The sequence below is a fragment of the Triticum urartu genome, chromosome 7A, assembly GCF_056163025.1.
Source record: "Triticum urartu cultivar PI428250 chromosome 7A, HENAU_Tu73, whole genome shotgun sequence".
NCBI lineage: Eukaryota > Viridiplantae > Streptophyta > Magnoliopsida > Poales > Poaceae > Triticum > Triticum urartu.
In genome coordinates, this window is record NC_141879.1 from 665,853,124 (window position 1) to 665,872,324 (window position 19,201).

Sequence of the window (19,201 nt, forward strand, 5' to 3'; positions counted from 1 at the left end):
ACGCCCGCGTGCACTGCCGCCCTGGTCGTGACCGCTCGCCGCTGCCTACCGCGCCTCACTGCTCGCGTGTCGCCGCTCGCCGCGCCCGGCCGAACCCCGCGTGCGCCTGCCCACGCTCTTGCCGCGCCCCGTCTCTGCTTGCGCCCGTGCGTGGCCTCGCCATCGCCTGATGCTGCTCGCAGCGCGGCTGCCCGTTGATGCACCTGCTGCTGCATCCTACAGTTCCTACTAATGCCGCTGCTTTCTATACTCTGTACTTCTAGCTACTGTAGCTACTAGCTAGCTTTTCTAATTTCACACCGTGTAACCCCCTGGACAGCCCCTAAACTCTGGCTAAACGACTACTAACAGGACTAAAACAATTATGGGGAGGTAGTACACTTGACATGGTCCAAATGTTTGCATTGGACCAAATCCAATTGATGTATGGATTAAATCCAATGAAAATCACAAAGTTCTATGTTCTGTTAATAGAAAAGCCAAAAACAGCTTTAATTTCATAGCTACTTCAGAGCTGTTGATGATCAAGCAAATGCACTCTAACATAGATGAAAGTGCTACTATCTTGTAGATCACAGAAAAATGCTCAAAATTGATATAAGGCACAAAATCATAGGAGGTACAGATCCATAGTTGTAGTCTTTTGAAAACAGCTAGAAGATGTTTAAAACTGGCGAATTCTCAGACTTAGCAGAATTTGAGGGATTTTGAGGATTTTGCTTAAAACTTTAGAAATTCATATAAAATAATTCGTAACTCAGATTAAAATACTTTGTACATGAAAGTTGCTCAGAACGACGAGACGAATCCGAATACGCCCTCCGTTCATCTATCACACGTCCCTAGCATAGCGAACGTTGAACTTTTCCCCTCCGGTTCGTCTGTCTGACAAACGTCCGGAACAGGGAAAACTTTCCCGGATGTTATCCTCCTTCGCCAGTATCGCCTAGCGCTGCGTTAGAACACCTCTAGCACCGCTTATTGTCTTGTTATGCTTATGTTTGCGTGTATTTACTGTTTCTCCCCCCTCTTCTTCTCCGGTAGACCTCTAGACCGCTGCTGATGCCCCTGTGATCGACTACGTCGATGACGACCCCTCCTTGCTAGAGCAACCAGGCAAGCCCCCCCTTTGATCATCCCGATATCGCCCATTCCATGCTCTCATGCTTGCATTAGATTTTGCTACTGTTATTGTTTGCTCCTATTCTGATGCATAGCCTGCTTTTGTATCTGCTGTTGTACCTTACCTGTTTATCCTAAACTGCTTAGTATAGGTTGGTTAGTGATACATCAGTGACCCCCACCTTGTCCTTGTTACCCCTGCTTCATCATTGAAGACCCGATCAACGGGATCGAAGACCAGGCCCCGGCACCGCACATCACTTTCCCCTTAGTTGCTCGACACTACTGGGTTACTATCGAGCGCCGAGGGTGAAACCTCTACAACACTTCTGATGTTAACCTGTAGTGTAGCTATTTGGACGTGGTCATCGAGGGTGATTTCCTCCTTAACCACTTCCGATACGACTCTGTCATGCAACCCCTCAAGTGTGAACCTCGAGGGTGGATCCTCTTACGTTCACCTTGATGATTACATCTAGGGGAATTCATCGGGGTGATTCCTTGGGTTTTCCCCTTGATGTTTGGACACACGGATACTTGTACTTTACCACTGTTACTTGGAAAGACGGGTCGACCCTGAGGGGTACCCGCGCGAGCTTAATTGCGAGTGATGTGGAGTCGGGCGGACCTGGAAGGTGCCTGCGAGATAATTACGAGGCGTGGCCGGGCATTCCTAGCCCTTGCCGCAAGTCCTCAAGACGGGGCAACGGGGTCACATTTTTCGTGAGTCTCTGCTTGTTACCGCGCGTTCCTAATCCACTACGATTTGGATATTTGATCCGAGGGGCTCTGGCCTGATAGCACTAACCATCACGTGGGCATAGTATGGGCGTTCTGCGTCGTATGCATCAGCCGAAGCTTAATAGACGTCAGCGTCTGAGCGGCACGCGCCGGGTTGGACTGCGTAAGCGCCTGCCTTGTTGAAGGAGGTAGCTAGGTCTGCTCACCGGCCGCCCACGCAACATGCAGGAGTTCCCGGGGAGATGGCCCATGACCCCTAGGGGCATAGGTTTAGTCCGGCGTGCTGGCCTCTCTATTAAGTCTAGGTCGGGTTGCGGCGTATTGTTTGGCCGAGGCCGGGCATGACCCAGGAAAGTGTGTCCGGCCGGAGTTAATCGAGCGTGGTGGGTAAGTTGGTGCACCCCTACAGGGAAGAAAACATCTATCGATAGCCCGTCCTACGGTAACGGACACTTGGAGTTGTATCCCGATCGATACAACTAGAACTGGATACTTGTGATGAGAACAGGATGGTGATGAGAATTTGTTTGTGATGATAACTGGATAGTATGGCTCTGGGATTGCTTTCTCGCCGGGAGTCGAGAAAGGATCTCTGGCCGAGGTTGATAACACTACTACTTCACTTTATGCTACTCTACTCCCTCCGGTTGCTGCAAGATGGTGGTTTCCAGAAGATGCTAGTCTTCGATAGGTCTAGGCCTTCTCTCTATTCTAGCATTTCTGCAGCCCAGTCCACATATACAACCTTCCTTTGATAATGTTGCATATGTAGTGTAGATCCTTGCTTGCGAGTACTTTGGATGAGTACTCACGGTTGCTTTACTCCCCCTTTTCCCCATTTCTTCTTCTTTCCGGTTGATGCAACCAGATGTCGGAGCCCAGGAGCCAGATGCCACCGCCGATGCCTACTACTACATTGGAGGCCGCCGACGACCAGGAGTAGTTAGGAGGCTCCTAGGCAGGAGGCCTTGCCTTTTCGATCGTAGTTGCTTTTGTGCTAGCCTTCTTAAGGCAAACTTGTCTAACTCATGTCTGTACTCAGATATTGTTGCTTCCGCTGACTCTTGTGTTTTCGAGCTTATGTATTCGAGCCCTCGAGACCCCTGGCTTGTAATATAAAGCTTGTATTATTTTAATTTGTGTCTAGAGTTGTGTTGTGTTATCTTCCCGTGAGTCCTTGATCTTGATCGTACACATTTGCGTACATGATTAGTATACGATTGAATCGAGAGCGTCACAAGTTGGTATCAGAGCCGACTGCCTGTAGGTAGCCCCCTTTCCAACTCCTTGGCCGAAGTTGAGTCTAGTCACTGAAAAACTTTTACTAACATTGGCTGTGTGGCTTACGGGCCCACGTCGCCATTGGGTGGTATTAGGATCTTTTATTCCTCGTCTATACTCTAGGATTCTGATCTCTCTTCTATTCGGGTTAAACGATTTTCCTAACTCTAATGCTAGGTTCTCGCAATGACTTCCTCCCGGAGAGCCCCTTCCTTCCAGATGATCGCCTGCTCCCCCAGAAGCCTTCGAAGATACTCTCCGATGTTCGCTCGAGAACTTGTGCTCATCACTTTTGCGATTCCCTTCCACCATCAACCCCTATGGAAAACTACATACACTTGCCATTCATACAATCATTCCTCGATGCTCTTGTTATTGCAAGATGCCCCAAAATTCTCTATTGTTTCGAGAATCCTTTGAGAATACTGCCTTGCAGTTCTTTGCCCCATGAATACCCCCCCCCCCCTTCGAATAATTCCTCGCACTCACCGAGGACCCGTTCATCCTCAGTTGTTCGTGTGATTCTCAAAATTCTTTGAAATACTATCTGATCTTCCGAAAATCCTCTACAACCTATTGCTCTTGGAATTCTTGCATACTTGCTTTCTGGTTAATTCCATTTGTCTAGCGATATTCAATAAAATCCTTTGTCATTAACATTCTGATCCTGTTGATTCAGCATGTGTGTGAATGCATATGATCATCAATTAATCCTTGGAAATTTTCTTTCCGGCCCAGGCATCCTTCCAGAGATGAGCTGGTTCTTGCCTGAGGGAGTCCTGGATTAGGGGGTGTCCGGATGGCCGGACTATGCCTTCCGCCGGACTCCAGGACTATGAAGATACAAGATTGAAGACTTCGTCCCGTGTCCGGATGGGACTTTCCTTGGCGTGGAAGGCAAGCTTGGCGATGCGGATATTCAGATCTCCTACCATTATAACCGACTTTGTGTAACCCTAACCCTCTCCGATGTCTATATAAACTGGAGGGTTTTAGTCCGTAGGACAACCTCAACATACAACAATCATACCATAGGCTAGCTTCTAGGGTTTAGCCTCCTTGATCTCATGGTAGATCTACTCTTGTACTACCCATATCAATATTAATCAAGCAGGACGTAGGGTTTTACCTCCATCAAGAGGGCCCGAACCTGGGTAAAACATTGTGTCCCTCGTCTCCTATTACCATCCGCCTAGACGCACAGTTCGGGACCCCCTACCCGAGATCCGTCGGTTTTGACACCGACATTGGTGCTTTCATTGAGAGTTCCTCTGTGTCGTCGCATTTAGGCCTGATGGCGCCTTCGATCATCAACAACGATGCGGTCCAGGGTGAGACTTTTCTCCCCGGACAGATCTTCGTCTTCGGCGGCTTCGCACTGCGGTCCAATTCGCTTGGCCACCTGGAGCAGATCGAAAGCTACACCCCTGGCCATCAGGTCAGATTTGGAAGTTTAAACTACATGGCCGACATCCGCGGGGACTTGATCTTCGACGGATTTGAGCCACAGCCAAGAGTGCCGCACTGTCTCGATGGGCATGATCTAGCTCTGCCGCCGAACAGTGTCCTGGAGGCCGCACGCGCATTGGTTCCGACGCTTAATTCGGAGCCTACTGCGCCGATCGAGGATGAGTGGTTGGACGCCGCCTCGGGGGCTGCGATCTCAAAGGCGATCGAGCCGAACACCAGCCCCGCACCCCGCAAGGCCCGTGACTCCGAGGGGCCGGATTCCTCTCCGGACTCCGAGCCCTCCGCACGCCCACCGATCGAATCTGATTGGGCGCCGATCATGGAGTTCACCGCCGCGGACATCTTTCAGCACTCGCCCTTCGGCAACATCCTGAAGTCGCTAAAGTCTCTCTCTTTATCAGGAGAGCCCTGGCCGGACTACGGTCAGCAAGGTTGGGATACGGACGACGAAGAAATTCAAAGCCCACCCACCACCCACTTCGTAGCCACTGTCGATGACTTACCGACATGCTCGACTTTGACTCCGAAGACATCGACGGTATGGACGGCGATGCAGGAGACGACCAAGAACCAGCACCTGTAGGGCACTGGAAGGCCACCTCATCATATGACATATATATGGTGGACACTCCAAAAGATGGAGATGGCGATGGAACAGTGGAGGATGACGCATCCAAGAAACAGACCAAGCAACGACGTCAGCGGCGCCGCTCTAAATCCCACCAAAGCAAAAACGGTGATTCCGGCATGGGAGATAATACTACCCCGGATAGCGCCGAAGAACACCCCCTCCAGCAAGATTTGGCACAGGAGGATGGAGAAGCCAGCCCTCACGAGAGAGCGGCAGATAGAGAGGTTGAGGATGATAATTATATGCCTCCCTCCGAAGACGAGGCAAGCCTCGACGACGATGAATTCGTCGTGCCAGCGGATCCCGCCGAACAAGAGCGTTTTAAACGCAGGCTTATAGCCATGGCAAGCAGCCTCAAGAAAAAGCAGCAACAACTTAGAGCTGATCAAGACTTGCTAGCTGACAGATGGACTGAAGTCCTTGCGGCCGAAGAGTATGAACTCGAACGCCCCTCCAAGAGTTACCCAAAGCGCAGGCTGCTACCCCGATTAGAGGAGGAAGCACCTACATCACCAGCGCATGACATGGCCGACCGGCCACCTCGTGGCCGTGACAGAGAGGCCTCTCGGCCCTCCACTCAAGCCGTGCCCCGGCGCCGCTCAAAACATGCTAAGGCACGGGAAAACACGCCAGACCTGCGAGAGATACTGGAGGACAAGGCAAGACAAACAAGATCGATCTACGGATCGCGTGGGCGCCCTACAACGCGTGACGGGGATCGTCACCCCGGACACAACAAATCCGGCCGGGCCGAACACAGTAGACAATGCTCATTGGAGTTGCGTCGCGATATAGCCCAATACAGAGGCGCCGCACACCCACTATGCTTCACAGATGAAGTAATGGATCATAAAATCCCTGAGGGTTTCAAACCCGTGAACGTCGAATCATACGATGGCACAACAGATCCGGCGGTATGGATCGAAGATTATCTCCTTCATATCCACATGGCCCGCGGCGATGATCTACACGCCATCAAATACCTCCCACTCAAACTTAAGGGACCAGCCCGGCATTGGCTTAACAGCTTGCCGGCAGATTCAATCGGTTCTTGGGAAGACCTGGAAGCCGCATTCCTCGACAATTTTCAGGGTACCTATGTGCGACCACCGGACGCTGATGACCTAAGCCACATAATTCAGCAGCTAGAGGAATCGGCCAGACAATTCTGGACACGGTTCCTAACAAAGAAAAACCAAATAGTCGACTGTCCGGACGCAGAGGCCCTAGCAGCCTTCAAGCATAACATCCGCGACGAGTGGCTTGCCCGGCACCTTGGACAGGAAAAGCCGAAATCTATGGCAGCTCTCACAACACTCATGACCCGCTTTTGCGTGGGAGAAGACAGCTGGCTAGCTCGCAGCAACAACTTAACCAAGAACCTTGGTAATTCGGATACCAAGGACAAAAGTGGCAGGTCGCGCCGAAACAAGCAAAAACGCCGCGTTAGCAGCAACAGCAACGAGGATACGACAGTCAATGCCGGATTCCGAGGCTACAAATCCGGTCAACGGAAAAAGCCATTCAAAAGAAATACTTAGGGCCTGTCCAGTTTGGACCGAATACTCGACCGCTTGTGCCAGATACATGGCACCCCTGAAAAGCCAGCCAATCACACCAACAGGGATTGTTGGGTGTTCAAGCAGGCAGGCAAGTTAAATGCCGAAAATAGAGACAAGGGGCTGCGTAGCGATGACGAGGAGGAGCCCAGGCCGCCGAACAACAGTGGACAGAAGGGTTTTCCCCCACAAGTGCGGACGGTGAACATGATATACGCAACCCACATCCCGAAAAGGGAGCGGAAGCGTGCATTACGGGACGTATATGCGCTGGAGCCAGTCGCCCCAAAGTTCAACCCATGGTCCTCCTGCGCGATCACTTTTGATCGAAGGGACCACCCCACTAGCATCCATCATGGCGGGTTCGCCGCATTGGTTCTAAGACCCAATTATTGACGGATTTCATCTCACAAGAGTCCTTATGGACGGCGGCAGCAGCCTGAACCTGCTTTACCAGGATACAGTGCGGAAAATGGGCATAGATCCCTCAAGGATTAAGCCCACCAAAACGACCTTTAAAGGCGTCATACCAGGTGTAGAGGCCAACTGTACAGGTTCAGTCACACTTGAAGTGGTCTTCGGATCTCCGGATAACTTCCGAAGCGAGGAGTTAATCTTCGACATAGTCCCGTTCCGCAGTGGCTATCACGCACTGCTCGGACGAACCGCATTCGCAAAGTTCAATGCAGTACCGCACTATGCATACCTCAAGCTCAAGATGCCGGGCCCTCGAGGAGAAATAACGGTCAACGGAAACACCGAACGCTCCCTCCGAACGGAGGAGCACACGGCAGCGCTCGCAGCAGAAGTACAAAGCAGCCTCTCCATGAAATTCTTCAGTCCGGCCTTCAAAAGGCCGGACACTGTCAAGCGCGCCCGGAGTAACCTACAACAAGACCACCTGGCACGTTCCGAGCTAGCGTAGCAATGCGGCCCCAACCCTAGCCCCCGCGATATAGCGAAACCAGTGCTTCGCGTACATAACTACGCTCTTGAAATACCATGGGCATAGGGGGAGGGGCACTATCATGGCACGCCCGAAATACGGCTTAAACCGCACTAGGGGCTGCCGATTTCATTATTTTCTCTTACTTTCAGGACTCCATTCTTCGGACGACCTGCTCGGCAATTCAACTGCCGCACAAACGATGCAAGAACCAGGGAAGCAGACAAGCCATGCCGCACTATGGAACTCCCAGGTGGTCTCTATCACGAGCAGTATACCTGTTTTTGCATACAATTCCGCGGCCTGCCCCTGGACCGGACATGTTAAATAGTCCAACCTTTTGCTTATCGCGCTATTTGTATCGTTCTGCTTTAATCGCAGCATTTTTAATAAACAATGCATAGCTTTCATCTATTTTTGCATTACTCTTTTTATAAATATATGTTCATTCATGACATGTTGCACCCGTACACTGTGGTACGGCAAATACGCCAGGGGCTTCAGTAGCCCCCAACATGGTGTAAGAAGTCCGAACACTTTCACAAGTGCGGCACCCCGAACTTATAGCATTATATGCATCGGCTCCGAATCATTTCTTGGGTCAATAGTTGGGTTTGCCCGGCTCCTATGTTTTGGTACCTTATGTTCCGCTATATCGGCTAAGGTAGCACTAGGAGAACTACTGCGATTGTGCCCCAGTTGAGCTGGGCTGAGCACCTCAGTAGAGAAAGCTAAAACTGACTGTCATGATGAAGCGAGAGACCGGTCGCTGTTCGAGAGGTTTTTCGAGTCCTTAAAGACTTATGCCGCTTAGAGCGAGGAACCGGCTTTGTCCGGCCAAGGTGTGGATAGCGCCCCGAACTCGGTCTTTCGAATACTAGGGGCTTCGCCGAAATTTAAAATTATAGAGTTCTATGGCTAAGTGAGAGTGTTCAGGCATTATAGTCCGATTGCCTTGTTCGTTGTGCTGAGCGCCTCCCTCGAAGGACCTAAGCATGGGAAAAAGAGCGCTCAGGTTTATCCCGAACACCCCAGCACTAGTGGCATGGGGGCAGAAGCCGACGACTGGCCATCTCTCAATTTTTGATAAACGGCCACACAGAAAGTAATATTTTAAATTCAACGAGCATTGCTTAGCGCACATGAACAAGTTTTCAGCGCACAGGACAATACGAGCGAGTTCATTCAAAAATTACATCCTTGGTACATTCATCCGCCATAAGGCAGGCACCCTTCAGAACGTCCTTATAATAATTCTCGGGCTTGCGATGCTCTTTCCCTGGCGGCGGCCCGTCCTTCACAAGCTTCTCACCGTCCAGCTTGCCCCAGTGCACCTTAGCGCGGGCAAGGGCCCTCCGGGCACCTTCAATGCAGACAGAGCGCTTGATGACCTCGAGCCTTGGACAGGATTCCACCAGCCGCCGCACCAATCCGAAGTAGCTCCCAGGTAGGGCCTCTCCAGGCCACAGCCGAACTATAAGGCCCTTCATGGCCTGTTCGGCCGCCTTGTGGAGCTCGACCAGCTGCATCAGCTGGTCGCTCAAGGGCACAGGGTGTTTGACCTCAGCATACTGAGACCAGAACACCTTCTTTGTCAAACTGCCCTCCTCGGCTCGGTAGAATGCGGCGGCATCAGATACGCTTTGGGGAAGATCTATGAACGCTCCTGGAGAGCTCCGGATTCGGGTAAGTGACAAGTAGCTTACTTTCGTATGTTTACTTTGCATAAAGAATGCCTTACCCGCCGCTATCTTTTTCACCGCATCCAACTCCCGGAGGGCCTTCTGGGACTCGACCTTGGCAGACTTGGCAGTTTCAAGGGCCGCCGCGAGCTCAGACGCTCGCGTATTAGAGTTAAGCTCCAAACTCTCATGTTTTTTCATGAGAGCCTGAAGCTCTTGCTGCACCTCGCCGACCTGCGCCTCAAATTTCTCCCACTCGGTGCGCTCCGTGGCCGCTTTCTTCTCGGCCTCGGACAACGCCTGCTTGAGGGTCGCCACCTCAGTTGTGGCCCCTGCAATAAACAAGCGTAATCCTGTCATTTTTTTTGCAATTGCATATTTTTATATATTTTTCTATAAGGTATCTCTTACCTTCCTTCTCCTCGAGCTGCCGCTTGGCAAGGCCGAGCTTTTGCTCGGACCACTCGAGGCCCTGCTTCAGGGTGCCTACCTCCGCAGTCAGTGCGGCGGTCGCAAGCAGCGAAGCCTGCACACGCATATTGACTCTTTTTTGTTAGACTCCTGCGAAGTTTATTAGATCCTCTATTCGGCTTTTCTTTCCGAACGCCAAACAGAGCATCAGGGGCTACTGTCTATGCGGTAATATTTTTACATATTTTTTACTTACCTCGAAGCCTGTTAGAAGGCTGGCACAAGCTTCAGTCAGTCCGCTCTTGGCGGACTGAACCTTCTGGATCACCGTACTCATAATAGTACGGTGCTCCTCGTTGATGGAGGCGCCCTTAAGCACCTCCAGCAGATTGTCCGGCGCCTCCGGTTGGACGGAGACCGCCGGCTTAGTAGGCTTGCTCCTCTTAGAAGGAGGTCGCCTGCCGCAATCCGGAACCGTTGAGGATTCCGGCACGGTGTCCGGCACAAAGCCGGACTTGGAGCCCTAGGGGGTCTTGTCCCCTTTACTCCCGTAGTCCGGGAGGTCGCCTCGCGGCTCCTCCAGGACCACCTCCTCTTGGCCCGGAACTTGTTGCGACGCCACTTCGGCGTCGTCCGCAGTACAGGGGGAGGCAGCGGGCGGAACTGAATTCACGTCCGAAGAATCCAGGGAGCCGCTCGACGACTCATCGAGCCCGGCCTTGGGCGGGCTACATGATTATATTCGACATTAGGGAAAGCTGTGCAACAAAGGAATATCATGAGTTACTCTGGTATCCGAATACTTACGATTTCGCTGGGCGCTTGGCCCTGTGCGGCCACTCCTCTTCGCCCTCGTTGGTGTCGGTGGAGTAGTCCGGAGGAGGGGTCTTCCTCTTCTTTCCTCCCCCCGCTGGAGGGGGAGAGGTTTCTTCTTCCTCCTCCTCGTCTTCACAAGGAGAGGGCGTCTCGGAGTCATCGGACGATGAGTCCGACACCACCATACGCCGGGAACTCTTTCGAGTCCCCGTGGTCTTCTTCTTGGCCTTCTTCTCCGGCACCACATAAGGCGCCGGAACCAGCAGCTTCGCTAAGCAAGCATTGGCTGGGTCTTCGGGCAAAGGAGCCGGACAGTTAATCGGTCCGGACTTCACCTGCCAAGCCTATCAAAGGTGAGGGGGTTTAGATCCCGCATAGAGTCAAACTATGGAAAACCAACATCTTGTAAAGGGTAAAAATAGCTTACCGCACTAGCTTGACGCTGCGTGCTGAATCCGCGGTCCTCAGAGACGGATGCGGGAGCCTCGGCGCCCTTGGTTAGCCCCTTCCAGGCCTCTTCGTACGTCGTGTCGAAGAGCCTACTCAGGGTTTGGTGCTGCACCGGGTCGAACTCCCATAGGTTGAAGTCCCGTTGTTGACACGGAAGGATCCGGCGGACGAGCATAACCTGGACTACATTGACAAGCTTGAGTTGCTTGTTCACCAGGGACTGGATGCATGTCTGCAGTCCAGTCACCTCTCCTTCGTCGCCCCACGACAGGCCCGTCTCCTTCCAGGACGTGAGCCGCGTAGGGGGTCCGGATCGGAACTCAAGGGCTGCGATCCACTTCGGATCGCGCGGCTCGGTGATGTAAAACCACCCTGACTGCCACCCCTTCAGGGTCTCCACAAAGGAGCCCTCGAGCCATAGGACGTTGGCTATCTTGCCCGCCATGGCGCCTTCGCATTCCGCCTGGTTGCCACGCACAACCTTCGGCTAGACATTAAAAGTCTTGAGCCAAAGACCGAAATGGGGGCGGATGCAGAGGAAGGCCTCGCACACGACGATAAACGCCGAGATATTGAGGATGAAGTTCGGGGCCAGATCGTGGAAATCCCGGCCATAGTAGAACATGAGCCCCCGGACAAATGGGTGGAGAGGAAAGCCCAGTCCGCGGAGGAAATGGGGAAGGAATACTACCCTCTCATGGGGCCTTGGGGTGGGGAGGAGCTGCCCCTTTTCGGGAAGCCGGTTCGCGATGTCGTTAGACAAGTATCCGGCCTTCCTCAGTTTTTTGACATGGCCCTCCATGACGGAGGAGACCATCCACTTGCCTCCCGCTCCGGACATGGCTGGAGAAGGTTGAGGTGGGAAGTGCGGACTTGGGCGCTGGAGCTCGAGTACGCGGAAGATGGATAGGCAAAGGAGGAAGAAGGCGTAGGTAAAAAGGTGGATCCTTATCCCCTTATATGGGAGGATGCGGCTATGCGTCCCCACCAGCCTGGTAAAACTCGCTTGCCTCCCAAGCGTCGTGATAAATGGCGCGGTTGGGTTACCCACGTCCGTATTGATGAGAATCCCATAAATAAGGGGCACAATCTCTGCTTTGACAAGACGTGCCAAGGAAACCGCCTCGCAAAACGCGCTGAGGTGGGGAAGCAAAAACGATTCGGATAAAGGCTTGGCCGTAGTGTGATGTCACGCTGCGGAATACGTCAGCAGATTAGATTTGTGTTAATATTATTCTCTCTATGGCAATATGTGGAAACTTATTTTGCAGAGCCAGACACTATCCTTAGTGTTTACAATCTTTTATGAAGTACTTGGAGGAGGAACCCGCCTTGCAATGCCGAAGACAATCTACGCGCCGGACTCGTCGTCATTGAAGCCTGGTTTAGGGGCTACTGAGGGAGTCCTGGATTAGGGGGTGTCCGGATGGCCAGACTATGCCTTCAGCCGGACTCCAGGACTATGAAGATACAAGATTGAAGACTTCGTCCCGTGTCCGGATGGGACTTTCCTTGGCGTGGAAGGCAAGCTTGGCGATGCGGATATTCAGATCTCCTACCATTGTAACTGACTTTGTGTAACCCTAACCCTCTCCGATGTCTATATAAACCGGAGGGTTTTAGTCCGTAGGACAACCTCAACATACAACAATCATACCATAGGCTAGCTTCTAGGGTTTAGCCTCCTTGATCTCGTGGTAGATCTACCCTTGTACTACCCATATCATCAATATTAATCAAGCAGGACGTAGGGTTTTACCTCCATCAAGAGGGCCCGAACCTGGGTAAAACATTGTGTCCCTCGTCTCCTGTTACCATTCGCCTAGACGCACAGTTCGGGACCCCCTACCCGAGATCCGCCGGTTTCGACACCGACATTGCCCAATCAAGATTTGATCGGGTGCACCTCTAAGTCTATACAACTTACTCATCTTTTGATCAGAGCCTCCGCTTCTGATCCTTCGTCTTGAAATCATAATCCCTGTGTACCCAACCATCGAATCATTCAGACGTTTCTATAAGCTGATGCATTTGCATCGCCTTCTTCATCTGATTGATTACCGATGCTCACATCAACTCTGTCATGAATCTCCGGATCCATTATTGGATTATCATCCGACAGTGTCCTTCATATTCAAAGAATATCGTGACATTCTTTCCCAGATACATAACACCTTTGGTAATTGTATCCTCTCCTTTTGTCAACCATGCGCTGCTTCCGAGCTTGAGTTATATTACCTCTAAAGTTTTTGCAAATGTTCCTAAGATGCCCCGACGGGTTGAACTTATGCCTTCCATAATCCGTGTGAACCCAAAAGTTCTCACGAGCCTTACTCTTCTGGTACTTCGCCAGATAATTTTTCTGCGCTACAATTTCTTCGAAAACGAGGAGTGAATGAAAGGTTATGCATTGAAGAAGTGGGAGTCGACCTTGAACTTTGTGTTCATGCCCATAGAAACGATGTAGATCTTATCATGGAAGCTTCTCTTATAATCAAATGCTCCCTTGGTATGAGCTCATCTTGCATCTGTAAATTGATTCTTTGCAATCGTGGTTCCGACCATATTTTTCTCCTTGATTCCATTTCCCGGACAAGTTAAAATACTTGTCTTCTGCAGATCATTTCATCTGTCCAATCTCTATTTTGATCTACCTCGAGTATTGCCCCCTATTATCTCGAGGATATTGTGTCATTGCACTACCTCTTGTAAATTCTTAATTGGAGTGATACTTCGTCATCTCATTCCTAGCTTGATCGACTAAATCATTATCATGCTAATTCTAACTGTGCTACCTGGTCCTTATGCCTGGAGCAACTTCCGACGATGAGCTAAGCTTACGTCGATCTTCCTCATCTTATCATTTCACCTCGAACAACAAGCATGACTTCGAGCTTGTGTCGAATCCGTGGTTCTCATAGCCTTTTCACTTCATCCTTCCTTTTCTACTCGATGGCATCTTCATAGAGTCTCTCGACAAAATTAGTCGTGATCACCGTCAACACTTTGGCTTCTTCAAAAATGTCAACTGAATTCATGGCCAGAAATACCATCCCTGCCCCTCGATGATTTGTGATATCATCGATGACATCTTGACTCCCTGCCAACACAGACCTGATTTTGTTTGGTTATACCTTACGTTCCAAGATAATATTGGAAATGTTCCTTTGAATCTCTTATGATCTACATACCCAATCCTTAATTGAAACACCCTATCAGTGCTATCTCGAAGCATGACTGTGGTATTCCGAATATCAACAAGAACATTAGGACTGCAATGATAACTGTTCTTGATCAGTTATCCAAACACAGTTGTATGGGTAAACCTCATAAATTCCTTGCCCCTTTGTCTAAATGGTTTAATGCTTGGAGCCCTATCATGCTCTGCCTTTCCTTGGGAAAGTTATACTCTAATACTTGGGTATAAATACCTTTCCTTTCCATTGGTCTGATTATCATAATAATCACATTTTCCTTTCCATTGTTTTGTTTTACCTTTCTTGTAATCTAACTTGTCTGAGCAGAGATAAATCCCTGCTTAGGTAAGCACCTCGATGTACAACTCTGTCAGTAAGACCCTGTTACTATTGTTGATGACATTCCGGTAACCACCGATGGACGAGAACTTTGCCTATTGGTCCGCCTCGTCCTAACGATCAGGAAAATGGTGCTCTTCGTCCCTCGCCCTTGGTACCGACGTTGTTGCCTACATAACTGGTAGTCTATGCTCTGACATGCCTTGCTATCAACGCCCTTCTTACTTTTAACCCATATGGTGGGCCCATAACCCACAGTTCCACGGGATCGAAACCTGACTCTCCTGTGCATCCTTGTTTTCCAAAAATTATTCCTCGCACTTGGCTTCATATGTAAACCATGAGCCACATTCCTAGTGATCTATTCTGGTATCACAAGCAATACCTATTCACATTGCTGTGAACCCCTTTCACCCTCTGTTTCAGGCAAATAACGATTGCCTACCCGGTTGAAGCTTCTTATTGCACCTCCTTACCTTGCTCTCGACGTCTTTCTTGAATTTCGACTCGAGAGGTGCCTCTGTGCCACGACACTGAGATAGCCCCCAGGTACCTATCTTGTGTTGAGCTTCATCCTTCCCGAGTCTTTCCCCCTTACTCCACCCCTTAAATCTCGGGACGAGATTTCTTGTAGTGGAGGAGATTTGTAACACCCCCAATGTCTTGCTAAAGTAACCCTCTGTGATTAAAATAATCATTTTTCCAAACAGTGCTTAATCACCTTTGTTCAATATCCCATTTGAAATTCCAGTCAATTCAAATTCAAGTGAAGTTTGAAGTAGCTCAAAAGTTGCTGGAAAAATGTTCATCATTTGTCAAAAAAATCCATAACAATTATTTGTTAAGGAATACAACATCACTTTTGTGCAAAGATGAGCATTAGCAATTATAACAGCACGAATTCAGCTTTTTTTTTAATGTTATCCTATTTATGAAAATTACCAAATGAATTCTTATGGTCTCCAAAATAATTGTGGCACTGTCTAAGATCACACGGAATAAAAAGGGGTACTTCCCATATTTTGTTTCTAAGTAAATAGCATGCCCAATATTTACTTACCCATCTCTGTTTAAAAAGAAACAGAAATCAAAGAAAAGAAAAAGAAGGAGAGAGCCCCCTGTCCCTTGGGCCTCAGCCCAGCCGCGCCAGCCCATTAGCCCACCCCTCACTCGGTCGGCCGTCCTGTTCCACAGGCGCGTCGCTACAGGGGCGAGGCTCCCATCGAACCACCTCACCAGCGACGCTCCGGTGATGGGGATAAGGCCCCGAGATCCCCCCCCCCCCCCCCCCCCCCCCCCTCCTCCTCCTCACCCGAGCGGGCTCGTCGTCGCATGGCCACCGGCCATCGTTGGTCGTTCTGCGATGTCCAGAAGCACGCAACCTTCGTCTTCTTCTTCCTCACCATCGGATCGAAGCCCAGAAGCACCGCCAACGCCGTCTTCTTCTTCCCCTCCGTCCGCTTCGGTCGCCGGCCCTCTCCGTCGACTCTGACCGCCTCTGCGCTTCTAAGCCCTCAACGGCCCTCCATGTGCCTCCACGGTGAGCACCGCGTTCCAAATTCCCCTTCTCCTCTTCGATTTGGACGCCGTAGGCCGCCATAACCGTCGTGCCTGAACCCCCCCTGTGTAGTGTGTACGCGTACGTGCGGCTGCTGCTCCTGCGCTGCTGCTGTACGCGCGCGCCTGCGTGTAGCTTCGCCGCGGCCTGCTGCTGCCGCGATGACCGCCGCGGCCCGTTGCTCCTCCCGCACTGCTGCCGACGCCCGCGTGCACTGCCGCCCTGGTCGTGACCGCTCGCCGCTGCCTACCGCGCCTCACTGCTCGCGTGTCGCCGCTCGCCGCGCCCGGCCGAACCCCGCGTGCGCCTGCCCACGCTCTTGCCGCGCCCCGTCTCTGCTTGCGCCCGTGCGTGGCCTCGCCATCGCCTGATGCTGCTCGCAGCGCGGCTGCCCGTTGATGCACCTGCTGCTGCATCCTACAGTTCCTACTAATGCCGCTGCTTTCTATACTCTGTACTTCTAGCTACTGTAGCTACTAGCTAGCTTTTCTAATTTCACACCGTGTAACCCCCTGGACAGCCCCTAAACTCTGGCTAAACGACTACTAACAGGACTAAAACAATTATGGGGAGGTAGTACACTTGACATGGTCCAAATGTTTGCATTGGACCAAATCCATTTGATGCATGGATTAAATCCAATGAAAATCACAAAGTTCTATGTTCTGTTAATAGAAAAGCCAAAAACAGCTTTAATTTCATAGCTACTTTAGAGCTGTTGATGATCAAGCAAATGCACTCTACTACTTCAGAGCTGTTGCTGATCAAGCAAATGCACTCTAACAGAGATGAAAGTGCTACTATCTTGTAGATCAGAGAAAAATGCTCAAAATTGATATAAGGCACAAAATCATAGAAGGTACAGATTCATAGTTGTAGTCTTTTGAAAACAGCTAGAAGATGTTTAAAACTGGGGAATTCTCAGACTTAGCAGAATTTGAGGGATTTTCAGGATTTTGCTTAAAACTTTAGAAATTCATATAAAATAATTCGTAACTCAGATTAAAATACTTTGTACATGAAAGTTGCTCAGAACGACGAGACGAATCCGAATACGCCCTCCGTTCATCTATCACACGTCCCTAGCATAGCGAACGTTGAACTTTTCCCCTCCGGTTCGTCTGTCTGACAAACGTCCGGAACCGGGAAAACTTTCCCGGATGTTTTCCTCCTTCGCCAGTATCGCCTAGCGCTGCGTTAGAACACCTCTAGCACCGCTTATTGTCTTGTTATGCTTATGTTTGCGTGTATTTACTGTTTCTCCCCCCTCTTCTTCTCCGGTAGACCTCTAGACCGCTGCTGATGCCCCTGTGATCGACTACGTCGATGACGACCCCTCCTTGCTAGAGCAACCAGGCAAGCCCCCCCTTTGATCATCCCGATATCGCGCATTCCATGCTCTCATGCTTGCATTAGATTTTGCTACTGTTATTGTTTGCTCCTATTCTGATGCATAGCCTGCTTTTATATCTGCTGTTTTACCTTACCTACTTATCCTAAACTGCTTAGTATAGGTTGGTTAGTGATACATCAGTGACCCCCACCTTGTCCTTGTTGCCCCTACTTCATCATTGAAGACCCGATCAACGGGATCGAAGACCAGGCCCCGGCACCGCACATCACTTTCCCCTTAGTTGCTCGACACTACTAGGTTACTATCTAGTGTCGAGGGTGAAACCTCTACAACACTTCTGATGTTAACCTGTAGTGTAGCTATTTGGTCGTGGTCATCGAGGGTGATTTCCTCCTTAACCACTTCCGAGGCCGGGCATGACCCAGGAAAGTGTGTCCAGCCGGAGTTAATCGAGCGTGGTGGGTAAGTTGGTGCACCCCTGCAGGGAAGAAAACATCTATCGCTAGCCTGTCCTACGGTAACGGACACTTGGAGTTGTATCCCGATCGATACAATTAGAACTAGATACTTGTGATGAGAACTGGATGGTGATGAGAATTTGTTTGTGATGATAACTGGATAGTATGGCTCTGGGATTGCTTTCTCGCCGGGAGTCGAGAAAGGATCTCTGGCCGAGGTTGATAACACTACTACTTCACTTTATGCTACTCTACTCCCTCCGGTTGCTGCAACATGGTGGTTTCCAGAAGATGCTAGTCTTCGATAGGTCTAGGCCTTCTCTTTATTCTAGCATTTCTGCAGCCCAGTCCACATATACAGCCTTCCTTTGATAATGTTGCATATGTAGTGTAGATTCTTGCTTGCGAGTACTTTGGATGAGTACCCACGGTTGCTTTGCTACCCCTTTTCCCCCTTTCTTCTTCTTTTCGGTTGATGCAACCAGATGTCGGAGCCCAGGAGCCAGATGTCACCACCGATGCCTACTACTACATTGGAGGTCGCTGACGACCAGGAGTAGTTAGGAGGCTCCCAAGCAGGAGGCCTTGCCTTTTCGATCGTAGTTGCTTTTGTGCTAGCCTTCTTAAGGCAAACTTGTCTAACTCATGTCTGTACTCAGATATTGTTGCTTCCGCTGACTCTTGTGTTTTCAAGCTTATGTATTCGAGCCCTCGAGGCCCCTGGCTTGTAATATAAAGCTTGTATTATTTTAATTTGTGTCTAGAGTTGTGTTGTGATATCTTCCCGTGAGTCCTTGATCTTGATCGTACACATTTGCGTGCATGATTAGTGTACGATTGAATCGAGGGCGTCACAGTTATGATAAGCGAGACTTTGTTGCTAGGAAACATGGTAAAGAAAGAGAACCATGGGTTCAGAAACCCATGCCTTTTCCTCCCAAACCATCCAAAAAAGGATGATGAGGATTTTGAGCGCTTTGCTGAAATGATTAGACCTATCTTTTTGCGTATGCGATTAACTGATATGCTCAAAATGAATCCTTATGCTAAGTATATGAAAGAAATTGTTACTAATAAAAGGAAGATACCGGAAGCTGAAATTTCCACCATGCTTGCTAATTATACTTTTAAGGGTGGAATACCAAAGAAACTTGGAGATCCAGGAGTACCAACTATACCATGCTCC

At 50.2% G+C, this 19,201-nt stretch overlaps 1 long non-coding RNA gene across 1 annotated transcript; it reads left to right on the plus strand.

Annotated features, from left to right (window-relative positions):
* Positions 1–15,957: 15,957 nt before the first annotated feature.
* LOC147961216 (uncharacterized) lies at positions 15,958–18,794 on the plus strand. The gene is made up of 2 exons (XR_015610865.1): positions 15,958–16,185; positions 17,488–18,794. It is a non-coding gene; the product is annotated as an uncharacterized LOC147961216 (long non-coding RNA).
* The last annotated feature ends 407 nt before the right edge of the window (positions 18,795–19,201 follow it).